Source organism: Nyctereutes procyonoides, unplaced genomic scaffold, assembly GCF_905146905.1.
Source record: "Nyctereutes procyonoides isolate TBG_1078 unplaced genomic scaffold, NYPRO_anot_genome, whole genome shotgun sequence".
In the NCBI taxonomy this organism is placed as follows: domain Eukaryota; kingdom Metazoa; phylum Chordata; class Mammalia; order Carnivora; family Canidae; genus Nyctereutes; species Nyctereutes procyonoides.
The window spans coordinates 34,491,361-34,504,754 of record NW_026575082.1 but is presented as its reverse complement, the minus strand read 5'-3'; the positions used below and the strand labels follow the sequence as shown (position 1 = coordinate 34,504,754).

Here is a 13,394-nt window from a genome sequence, read left to right as displayed (position 1 = left end):
CTTTCTTTCTTTCTTTCTCTTTCTTTTCTACAACTTCCCAGATTACAGCTTCTACTGGACAGCAAAAGTGATAGCAAACTTCCATAAAGCTTTGCTCTAATTTGGGTTTCTATAATTGGTTGTATCTAAAAATCACATTATTGTCCTCCCATGGCTTCAGAATATTTAGGATCTGTAGTCTTTCCTCAAGTTCTAGTAAACTCATCATATATCTTGTTTGTTTTGTTTTTGCAATATAATTACTTATACACTGTGAATCCATTCAATAATATATTTACTTTTTTTAATATTTTAAATGTCTGAAATAGGTATGATTTTTTTACAGTTGATGATCTCTGAATATGAAGAAGTGTTAGGAACATCTTAGCCAGTTGATATCACTTATGCTTTTGTTATGTATATACAGGAATGATTCAAGATAAAAATCTATCAGTAAATAGGTTTTTCAATATGTATCAAAAATTCTAAGTGATATGAAAGCATTAGATCATAACTTAATTGACCCTCCCTCCCCCAGTAATATTCAGAGTAATGATGCACTTTCCACACAATGGGATAAAATATAGTCTATCTTTCCTTTCTCTCCTTCAACCTCTTCTCTCTTGACCCCAACATAATTTTCAGTAATATGCATTACAAATACTCACGAACACATATGGCTTGTGGATATATGACTATTTTTTCCACTTTCAAACTATAGATGTTACCTGAAAGTTCCTATTATTTTATCTTATTATATTTTCCAATAAATTCATCATCAATACCATCACACTTATTACCAATAATATCATCGCTGAGATTTTTTTGTTTTTGTTTTATATTAAGTTGATTGAGCATATTCTGTATTTGGCTCTAAAATTGGTGCTACAAAAATGTACAAGTTACCATCTTTGTCTTTAAGGATCCAGCCAGCAGACTGCTTGTGCCAACATATACAGGAGGAAAAAAGTACTTTTATACAACAAGTTGCCAAATAAATGATAAATAAAATAACTGCTAAAGGAAGAAACCACAGAGAGAAATGAAGACAAAAACAAAGTATAGTTTGAGGATGTAAGCATTACTTTAAAAATGGGTAGGATTTGGATGAGTGGAGAATAAAGATAGGGCATCTAGACAAGGAGTAGAATGACAATATAACTAAGAAACTAGTTATTAAAATGTATTTGAAACAAAAAAAATTCTAAAATCAAAATGACATTCAGATTATAAAACCTTGATTCCCCCCCCCCCCCACAAACAGTCTGTGTGATACTTATGTTTCACTGCTAGGGGAGGAGGGCTTAAATTTTGCTTTAGATCGTCACATAACTTTTAAGGCTAATGTAGATAAAATTCAAACTGTTTTGCTTATAGATAAGGAGACCTAGAATTTTAAAAATGAAGGAAAGCTTATTAATAATTCTACTGGAAAACAAGCATAAACCAAATTTATTCCAGAAAAATCAGAATGGATGTTCATTCTGCCTATAGCTACTCTGCATTTGATTTATGATCTTGGGATGCTAGATTGTTTTCTTCCTTCTTACCTCCCAAACTATAACAAATTGCTATGAGGATAAGGGAAAAGAGATGGTGCTTTGCTAAATACCATTGTATCATGCCTGACTCAGTAAACAATCAATAAGTACTTATTGAAAGTGTAAAAAAAAAATAAAAGAGGACCATAAAGAACTGTTTATGGTGTTGGAAAATAGCAACTCAAAAACATAACTCAGAGTCAAGGAATGAAGGACCTTGATTACCCTAGGAAATATTTTGTGGATAATTTGAAGTCATACAAAAGTACTTAAGAAAGGTTACTTATGATAAACTAATTGTTCAAAGTCATCTCTCAGGAGGTTGTTGCAATTGTCTAAAGAGAAGCTCCTAATATTTGAACTAAAGTAATGGGGACTATGATGGAGACTCTGCTCCAAGCAATATAAGAGTTAAGAATTGGTGACCAAATGGCTAAAAGGCTCAAATATATCTCTAAGTAAATAGCCCCAGGAATTGACTGTATATCATCCCCAAACCAAGATAAAACATAGGGATATTAAAAAAAAAAAAAAGTAATGTGCATGTGAGCCTGGTCATAGGGGCAGTGGATTAATAACAGTATTTATAATAGGGGGAATAATTAGTGTTTTATACTGTATTTTTTTTAACCTCAAAAGCATTCCTACTTCCACCATCCCTATCTTATTGTGTTCATGCATTTACTTATTCAACAATCATAAATGAGTTTCCACTATGTTCTAGGCACTGGGGATACATTTTTTTTTAAAAAATGCATAAATCCTTGTCATCACAAAACTTAAATTTTAGTGGCATAATAGAAACAAAAATAAAATAAACGGGTTAAATGTATAGAATATTAGAAGATAAGAACCTATGGAGAAAAGTAAAACAGAGATGGAGATTAAGAATTGGAGGCTGGAGATATAATTTTAAACAAAGTCAGAGAATATGTCACAGACAATGTAACATTTGAAATAAAGACTTATGGAAGGGAAGGGTGCCATCTATTTGGATAAAAGATCACGTGGTGGGATCCCTGGGTGGCTCAGGGGTTTAGCACCTTACTTTAGCCCAGGGCGTGACCCTGGGGTCCTGGGATCAAATCCTACATTGGGCTCCCTGCATGGAGGCTGCTTCTCCCTCTGCCTGTGTCTCTGTTCATGAATAAATAAATAAAATATTTTAAAAAAAAGATCACGTGGTAAAGGTCATATACTAAGACGATGAGGCAGGAGGGTACCCAGCAAATTTAAAGGAACACTAAGGAGATCATAATAGCTGGAGAAAAAGAAGTAGAAAGAGTTGAGGTCAAGAAATCAGTAAATATAGGGCTGAAGGCAGCAAATAAAGGCTTGAGTTTTACTAAAAGTCAAATGGGAAACTGCTGAAAGGTTCTGAGGAAAGAGACAATCTTACTCTTTTAAAGGATAAAGGATTTCAGTGAAAGATTTTAAAGGATAAAGGATTTCAGTGAAGTGAAGGCGGAAACAAGATCAATTAGAATGTTATCACAATTATGTATATGAGAAAGAATTGGTTGGTAGATAAATACATTTGTGAAATGGAGTTTTAAGACAGTGTTTGATGAGGAAACTTAAGTCAAATATTCTGCTTGCCATCTCATTAAATGTCAGAATCTTAAATTCAGATCTTTGACCCTCAGTGTATGACTTTTCAACTGTTGGGGGAATATAATGAGTATGAGATGCTTGAGAAAAAATATGCATCAGGCAGTGATGCATTTAAGTCTGAAATTCAGGAGAATAATGAAAGCTAGAAACATGGAACAGATCTGGAACTGTGAGAAGACAGTGAAAAACCATTAGAATAGAAGTAGATGAAATTAAAGTGAGGTGGGGGAAAGGAGATGAGGGCAAAGATCTAAGAGTAGGTCAGGCAGAAGACAGAGTGGACAGAAAGTATAGCCAGAGATAGAGAAGAAGAAGGGCAAGGGAAAGGGAGCTCTACTAAAACCATGTGAAATATCAAGACTTTGAATGAGGAAGGGGGTCATTTTGACAGCACTCCAGTATGGTGAGTTTTGAAAAGATGAGTAAGCTTATGGGCTGAGGAAAAGGTGCCGGTGAAAGAAGAGGAACTGTAGCCCAAGGATATGAAAGTGGAACAGTTTCCCAAGGAAAACTCATGGAGCTGGAATGAGGACCAAAACACTAGTAGGGGTATCTGCCCTCAGGAAGAAACGATAGAAATATGAAATAGATAAACCATTAGCTGGTAGGGAAGCTGGTATTCTTGCCTGACCTTGTTTTTTCAAAGAACTGAAAAGGAAGGTTACTTTTTGAAATTTGGGAAAAGGTAGAATTGGAAAGAGAGGTGAAGGTTTAGAGTAACTGCTATGGGGAACTGGAAAAGGAATCAACTAGGAATTTGTGAAAATATTTCTTTCGAACACTGATGAAAATCCAGGTAAAACTGAAAAGTGTATATTTAACAATTAAGTATTTTGTTCATTTTGTATTAATGTACACCTACATTGAACCACAGATACAGAATAATTCCTAGGGGGAAAATCTCAGAAGAAAATCCCTTGGGAAAATATGCAAACCACCCTCAATACATATTCACATGTATAGATGTGTATGCAAATCCATCCTAATTCAAATATTTATATATGAGTGTGTGTATATATGTATTAGGAACAAGATAGACTTAAGAGGATTTATTTAACGAACCTATGTTATCAGCTTGCTAAGCAAGCTCCAACCTTTAAAGACAATTTGCACTGCTGTGATTTTGGGGACAGTTTCATATTATCCCTCCAGGAAACATCAGTTAAGAATAGCTTGCTATGACTCACCTATTTATTTTTCAACCAGATATTCCACTTCAAGGTCGGTTTTTAAAAGCATTGATTATATGATTCAAATGAATGAATTTTCAGTATTTCAAGGTGATTATTTTAGAAGATATCCACTAGATTGAGCTCTTTGAATCAGAAGCTAAATATGTTGTGTGCGTATGTATTTTCCATTTATCCTATTTAATGCTTCATGCCGCACTTCTGAGATAGTCAAACTAATCTTATTTAAAATATCTTCCTATTGTATGAAACGTAATGTTATACACTGTAATTAAAACAAGAAGCTTACGAGAATGTGCAGGCAGTTTCACTTATATCCCTAAGGAAGAAGATCAAAGCTAGTACCATGTCTATCTCTTTATTAATAATAGACTCTTGCAATCAAAAGACATGAAAAAGATTAGGACAACCATAGCCTATAGAGTTTACTAAGTTTGGATTCACCCTGGCTTAGTATAATCTTGCTACATTTATATGAAAACATCTAATTGTACATTTTAATAAAAAATGTATAGTAATATTTTTGAAATTTGGATACAGTCTTTTTTTAAATAGATGGTCTTAAATGAAAGATTTTAGATACATGAGTTGCTATAGACTACCTAATTTTTATTTTCTCTGGGTGGCTCAGTGGTTGAGCATCTGCCTTCAGCTCAAGATGTGATCCCAGGGTCCTGGGATCGAGTCCCGCATAGGGCTCTTGCGGGGAGCCTGCTTCTCCCTCTGCCTATGTCTTCCTCTCTCTGTGTGTCTCTCATGAATAAACAGATACAATCTTAAAAAAACATAATAATTATTTTTATTTTCTCATTTTAATGTCACAGTGAACCACTACTTTTTATCTTTTCAAAAAACAGGAAGAATCAAAGTCAAATACTAAAACTAATATTCATCAAGAGGGGTCTATTGAATAACTATGGAGACTAGCTCCTTAAGCATTTCACCATGATCAATTTATAATAATGTTATTCATTTCCCTTAGAAGTCAACTTGCTATTTAAATACTAACGAGAATGTTAATTTACCAAAAAAAAAAAATTTTATCTGCCTACTACAAGCATAACAGGACACTATGGACACATTGAAAGGAAGTATAAATGATGAAGTCTGGTAATCATTACAAATTAAAGGTAAAAGAAGGGTAGTACCCACTCAACAGCTAAATTCCTGAGGAGTGCAACATTGATCCTAAGTTAAAGAATTGCTACAACCTCCTGCAGAAGCTAAGTATCAGGAAAGGCTGGGACTTAGGTTTTCAGATTTCAGTTAACATCAAAAATATTTATTTAGTATATGTACATCTCATTGCTAACAGATATATGGTGGTTAATAATACACCACTCATAATTGCTAAAAGAGAAATACAGCTATATTTCCTTTCTTCTCATATAAGAGGCAATGATTTCATTACTGAGGACACAATTTTTGTAGAGGTCTACAGAAAGTATTACTAATTCAACTTCAAATTTCAATTAAGCTTTTGTAAAATTAAATGAGCTGTGTTAGTTATTGGGTATTAGGAACTAGCTTACATCTTTCCCCTTTATATTCATGTACTTCAGAAAAATGTGCATATGTAAATGAAGAAAAAATACCTCAAAATTCCATATGAATTGCTTTTCATAATATGGTTAAAGGATTTCTTCTTCAGTGCTTTCCTCTACTATCCTTTCATGGTTCAACATACAGTTGTAGTTCTCGATGCTGTTCTATTCACTTTCCCCAAATATATAATTCTATATGCTTTTACTGCTTTGTTGCTTTGCTTCAAATGCCCTTTCCCATACAACAAAATTCTAATCTTTCTCTAAATTCCAAGGACATTTTAACTCTTTTAATCAACACTTCTTCAACAAACATTTTCTTCCCGGTCACCAGTTCCATAGCACTCCACCCAGTATCGCTTGGGCAGCACATATACTAAAAGTGGAACACTCCACCCAAACTACCAAAAAGCTTTCACAGTATTTTACTCTGTGTATGGTAGCCACTGGTGATGAGCTCCTGGGAAGCAGAAGCTTCTGTCTTAAGACTTCGTATTTGCCCTAGCAAGGTGATTTCAATGAAAAAAAAAAATCAAATTTTCCAAAAAGAATTATGCATTATTTTTTATTGGGGGGGGGGAGGGAGAAAAACCAAAGCAATATCAGTGTTTTATATTTTATTATCAGAAGATAAATAGCTTTATTTAGTTAATCGCCAAAAATAAAACTAAGTTCTCCCATGGTTAAAATAAAATAACCTGAATACTAAAGATTACACCATATAAAATTAAAGCATCCATGAAAACTAAAAATCAAACTTGAGAGAGATTCAAAGTTATCCTCCAGAGTCTCTTAAAGATTACACTGAAAATTACACTTTTACAATAGCTGGTTATGCAATGCTAACTTAGCCAAATATGTTAATGATAATGGTTTTTCTTTTTTTTTTAACATCGTTCCTTTAGAAATATCATTGTAAGTGATATTTGTAAGTGTAAGTGTAAGTGTACAATATCATTGTAAGTGTAAGATAAAATGTAACTCACCATTTTAAGTCTATATTTAATGGAAATAGGAAAATATATTGGGATTATATTAAGAAGGTTGGTGAGAGGAAAGGTAGGTCAAAATGGTCAAACCTGGCAGTTTCATTTTATCAAGGAATTAGTTCTCTGCAAAATGCCTGATTGGTTAAAAATAAACCATATTATATACTATAAGACTATAATTCATAGTATCATTTATCTTTGTTAAATCCACCCTTAAAAATCTGCTCAAGCTTGTATTAGAGGGGCAATTAGTAGTGAAGAATTTTAAAATCAAACACAGAGAGGAGCCTTGAAAATTTCCTAAACAGACAGGCTGCTTTAGTCCTCCAAGCAAAGCCTAATTTGGCTTATTTTGCAAGACAAACGAGGCTAACTTGACCTGGGTCACTTCTTGCTTATGCCTCTGAAAATTCAAGTGACACTTTAATTGTTCCCCAAAATGGATATAAGGTAGCCACTAACCAATTCTCTTACATTTAAGAAAATTCTAATATTGTAACCAATCACTGTGACGAATAGTCACTGCTTCCACACTACACAAGCTGCTTTATAACAATATACCCCTAAGCCTTATTCCATGTACTGGTTTGAGTACTCTCAGTTTGCAAACTATCTTTTTGGTGTGTGCACAATAAACTTTTGTTAATCACCACTTCAGTGATATATTGGTTTTTTACTTTTCTTCTTTTTCCTGAGCTTTTGACAAGAGTATCCACATTTCAGTAATAACATGATATTTAATTAACAACTTCCATTGTCCTGCTGAGTCATTACTGATCATTTAGAAACTTACTCTAACAACAGACATATATGCACATACACTCATACAATATGTACATATATTGTTGTATTTCAAAATAGCATACCACTCCACCAGAACTCTATTATCCTCAAAACTAAGACTGATTAAGAGAGTTAACCAAATGCTTGAATCAGAGTCCTTTGATGGGCTGAATAATGGTAGCCCCAAAAATGTCCATATCCTAATTCTCAGGTCTGAGAATATGTCACTTTATATAGTAAAAGGGACTGGCCAGATGTGATTAAGGTAAGGATCCCAGATCATCCAGGTGAGCCCAATGTAATCAGAAGCGTTCTTAGGGAAATCAGAGAGGAGAGAAGATGTGAAAACAGAAGCAGAGGTTGGAGCCATCTGATACAGGGGCCAAGAGCCAAGCAATATAGGCAGCCTCTAGAAGCTGAGAAAGGCAAGAAAATGGATTCTCACCTCAAGCCCCCAAAAGAACTCAGTCCTATTGACCCTATTTAGGCTTCTGACCTCCAGAACTGAAAGATAACGAAATTGTGTTGCTTTAGCCAACTAAGTTTATGATAATTTGTTCCAACAGCAATAGGAAACTAATACCAGACCCTGGTTACATTGCTTTTTGTTACTTTCAGTGCTGCCTGCTTAAGTAAAATATCTCTTCTTCCCCTTGATGTCAGATGACAGTTAAAATACATCTGCACAGAACTAAGGCCAGCAATAATAACTAGAAGCACATGACAAGATTTCATGAAGAATACATAATAAATGTTCAAATGAGTGACATTTCTGGGAAATAAATGACTTGGGAGATGTGCGCATGCATGTGTGTGTGTGTGTGTGTGTATACATGTTTGTATTCTCATGAGATGAGTAAGTGCGAAAATGTGATATATTTCGATCATGAGAAAATTACTAGTTGTATATATTTATGCTTTCTACCGGCTACCAAATTTGCAGTCACCCTATGCCTTATTAAGCACCAAGTAGTTTTGGTGCTGCAAATGGCAATTTGTACTTACAAAACACCTTATATAAAACCCAGACAAAATTGAAAATTTTAAAAAGTACATTATCTCCAGGAAGTAGCTTTTCTCATTTATCATTTCTATCATAATGAACAAATGAAAAGTATCTCTGTAAACATTTCAAATCCAATTTGACATTTAATTTTCAGGGAGAAAGTTGTGTTTTATTTTCCTTGATCATTTAAACATTGTTAGCCTACTTGTTGGTTGGTTTGTTGCTTTTTTTTTTTTTTTCCTCAGGCAGTGATATGGAAAATTGTAACACACTCAGCATAGACCTGTTTGGAACTTTTTCTTTACCAAGAAAAAAAAAAAAAAGTACCAAAGTAAAAACCCTGTCTTTTATTTAGCAAGAGACAAAAGATGTATTTTTCAGTGGAATAATACTGATAAATTCAACATGGTTGACTCCGGTTTTTATTATCATTGGACTAAAGCTTTGCAGTTCTGTGTCCTTTTCTGAAATTTCAGTGGAAATGTTCTATTTCTTTTTACCTGTCCTTTCTCAAAAGCCCTCTGAAATGAATCTGCAGAGTTATTTCATATACTGCCTTGTTAAGGAAGGGGAAAATTTTGACAGGTCTCCTTCGTAAATGTAAAAGAAAAAGCCTAAATTATTGACATTTCCTTGAAAGTTCTATTCTCTAAATCCTCTATGATCCTCTTCCAATCTCCCAGGGGGAACCAAAACTCACATATTTTTTCTCATCTCTAGGCTTAGTGAGATATGAAGCAGATGGTAGGGTTTTGGCTCTTTCAGGGATGATGCAATATCTCCTCTCTGTTATGCTGTGTTTTAACCACTAAGGACTCTTCAAAGACTAAAATTTTACTTGTCTCAAGTTCCAATTTTGATTTTAAAAGATATTTCTCAATCAGAATTTCTTATTTTCTATTTTAAAAGACTTTAAACTTACTCCTTTAGTTAGTACTCATTTATGGCAAACCAAAATAGGCACAGATGAAGACAAACAGGATTTCTACCCATAAGTTGCTGAGGTGTAGGCAAAAAAGAGAAATATTTAGAATAATGTGAAGTAGGTGTTAACATAGGTGTGTCTGGGTATCAGAAGAGTGTAGCAAATGGAGAACCCTGTGCTATGGACAGCTGAGGGCTAGGGACAGCTGAGATGCAGAGAGGGCATGCAGAAAACAGTTTTCATTACCTACCCGACAGCTATTTTGCCACTGTTGAAAACCCCCACATCTCACTGTAGAGGCAGGGAAGGCCATTCGCTTGTTTTCTCAACGGTGTTTTTTGCAGCCGGGTTTGCACATGTGTCCCAGTGTTAATCAATGACAACTGAAGTAGAGAGTCTGCTAAGACTCTCCCCGGGGGAAACAATTTTCTTTCTATTAAAAACAGACTTGAGAGGAGGAGCTTTCCTGCACTGCTTTATGTTGTATTATTATTATTTTGAAATCCCGAGCAGCCTCAGCCATAATCAGAGCATGAGGACGAACAAGCCTGAGGACGAACCCAACACAGTGAGGAGGGCAAGGTGGAAAGACATTCATCATTGGGTTTAAAAGATACTGTTGGGCTATCTTAGGGTAATCTCTGTACACGTTTTGTTATGTTATACAACAAATATCCTCATTACTTGGCCATGGTACGTTGAGTAATTTCACTACAAATCAGAAGAAACTGATACATGAACAAGGGAAGCTTCCCCCCAAAAAGTATTTTTTTTTAAATTTTCATATAAAAGGGTGAGATTGTCAAACTGACTTGTGGGGGATGATATTTGAACAAAAGGAAGATCAAATAGGGAAAATGTGGCATATTACTGGAACACCAAGTGATACCCATGGCTGAAGTTTAGTTTATGTGTCAAAGATAGGCTGGAAAATAAGGTGAATATTCACATCGTTTGGCTTGAATACAGTCAATATTTTAATATGCTCCTCATGCAGTAAAACTTAATTTTTGTTATTTTAAGTTGCTACATTTTTAGAAGATTTTTCTGTGTGGGAGATAATAAAGTGATACAATAAATAGTAATAGTTATTGAATGTAACTAAATGCTACATCCTTATTTAAACAATGTGTTTTTCATTTACTACTCACAAAAAATCTGTTATTTGTATTTGAAAATTCATATATGTGACTGTTTAGAAAGTTGACTTTCTTAATATCATCAATCTAGGAAGTGGGGTGATGAGGATGCGAATAATCATATGACTGACATAAAGCTGCTCTCATAACCACCAGAGAAGTTCTTCTCAATTTGGAGATTACTGGCATTTTGAGAGCAACAATTTTTGCTTTGATGATATAGTTAACACCACTGATTTCTAGAGATTAAATACATCAGTGCCTTTGGTGTCCATAACATACCAAAATATCCCCCACACATAGGTGCAGGTACTACAGATGCTGCACTGAAACCTATCTGGAAATCATTTAAACAGTATTCAATCTCTTTTAAACTACTGAGACTTTGTGGTGCGCTTGGGAGCAAATTTCCAAAAATAGGCCCCCAATGCTTCCTTCTTCTCAAATCTTTCCCAAGTTCTGGCTGATGCCTAAAATTCCATGTATTTAAGTCTCAGATCGATAAAGGCAGCAACTATCTCTAGAAGGAATGAAACTTTATCATTTATTTACAGCCTTGTGAATAAAAAATAAAAAGAAGGCATTGTGGAGATGGAGGCAATCATGAAGATATAATACAGATTAAAAGATCGAATATTAAGAACAAAGAAGGTTGGAAGCACCATAGGCACATACCCTTGATTATATTGTCAAGAATTTCCTTCTCTAGTATTCTCCAAAATCAAAGTTATGGAATAAATGAACTTTCCAGTTCCTTCTACTTTATCTCCATGATCAAACAAATACTTAAAATGTGTGACAGTCCTCTAGGGGGGAAATTAAAAATTGGTGAGATAGTGGTTTTCATAGAATGGTTACCCTTTGGAGACATATGTCTAAGCCCCAAACTATCAAATGAGAAGAGCATCTTTATTAGTTAATGTGATAGAGGACAGAGGTCCCAGCTAGACAGGCTTATGTTATTTGGATAATTGTGAAATATGAATAAAAGTTCAATGGGTTTCCTAAACATAACCATAAGTAACAGAGATAATTAAGTACTTCTCTGCAGAAGACACATGTCATGAGAATTTAAATGAATCCTCGTGAAAGTAATTATTACTCTATCAAAAGAAAAGGTCTAATGTAACATTTTAATGTTAATAGGAAATTAGAAAAGGTAGCCATGGGGGCCTAAAGGAATATAAATTAAGCCTCATAATGCTTTCAGGGAGAGATATAAATGCACACATTTTCTCACATTACGCCAATGATTTTACTTTTTTTCCCACAATTAAGAAATCATTGAGACACTATAACAAAACACATATTAAGTCATATTATGTGACTATGTATTAGACTGTTATTATTTTCTGTTCAAGTTTTGGTGATGTTATAATTGCACAGTTGTATTAAATAAAAGAAAATGATAGATAAAACGGAGAAGAATCAAAACTTCTGAAGTTCCCCACTCATAGACAGTAACTGCTACTACATTTTTAAATATTCTTGTAGACTTTACTATCTAGAAAAAAAATACATATAAATCATTGTGATTTTTTGAACCATTCACTATATTGCTCTGTACATTGCTTTTTTGTTTTTACTCAAAAATATTTTGTGATAAATGTTCATATTGGTAAATCTAATTCTATATAATTAACTTAGTAAGGTGATGATAGACAATTTACTACAAGAATTTTCCATACTTTAAAGTTTTAAAAATCAGGAACGACCTTAAGGTCCAAAAATAGGTAATAGGTAAAATTAAAAGTTGCAATAAACAATTCTGTAGGTAATTTCTGGTTATTTGTCTTACTTAAAAGAAAAAGGAGGAGGAAGAGGAAGGAGAGAAGGAGGAAAGAAACTTAATGCATAAAAGTGAGATTTCACAAAAGAATTGATTTTTAGAACTTTTGATGCACTTAGGCAAATTGTCCTCCAAATATATTATCAAACTTTCACCCCAACCTTAATTTTGTCCCACACCCCACTTACACTTGTTATTGTTTTTAGTGACAGTACAGATTATATCATCGTAATATTTCTATTTCTTTTGACCTCAAATATTTTCTTCATATTTTCTGACTATTTTCAGAAGCTTGTTAATTTTTATTAGAATAATGATAACAGAACTTGGACAAATGCCATGAAGCTTGGATATCCTGGTGCCTGCCATATAAATGATCTTTTGTTTTTCAGGAAATTTGAGTTTTAAGTGAGTTGTGACCTCATTTTTGACCTGTATTCTTAAGGTGCAGTATCCTTCCCAGAAAGATAGCTCCAGGGCTGCCATGAGGGAAAATGAACTATCTAAGCAGTCCTGCAGTTTAAACTTCCTTCGTTGAATAATAACTTTGCTGAATAATATTCTTCATTTGCCATTTTGATGTTCGGTTGGCCAGTTTTAAGGAAAAAGTGTGTCACTTTACTTTCCAAGGAAAATATCAATTGGGTTCTTCAAAAAACTTTAAATACGAATTTTACAAACATGCTCTGTCCTATAAAATGTTTTTTAAGTAGGTAGGGGGACTCAAAATACTTCCTCAGTTTTGGGCAAGCTCAGTCCTAGCTCTGCTTGGCCAGGCAAGCCTAGTTCATAAGGCCAATGCAAAGCATTAAGGAATATTTTTACTCTCATGTGCCTACATTCACATAGGAGAAATGACTGGGAATTCCAACAGGGTTGATGATGAAAACAATCA

The 13,394-nt window shown here is 34.1% G+C and overlaps 1 protein-coding gene across 1 annotated transcript in view; it reads right to left on the bottom strand.

Moving 5' to 3' along the window:
* LOC129514645 (low-density lipoprotein receptor-related protein 1B) overlaps positions 1-13,394 on the bottom strand; it is a 1,831,349-nt gene that overhangs the window by 1,496,045 nt on the left and 321,910 nt on the right. The gene's annotated exons all lie outside the window — the stretch shown is intronic.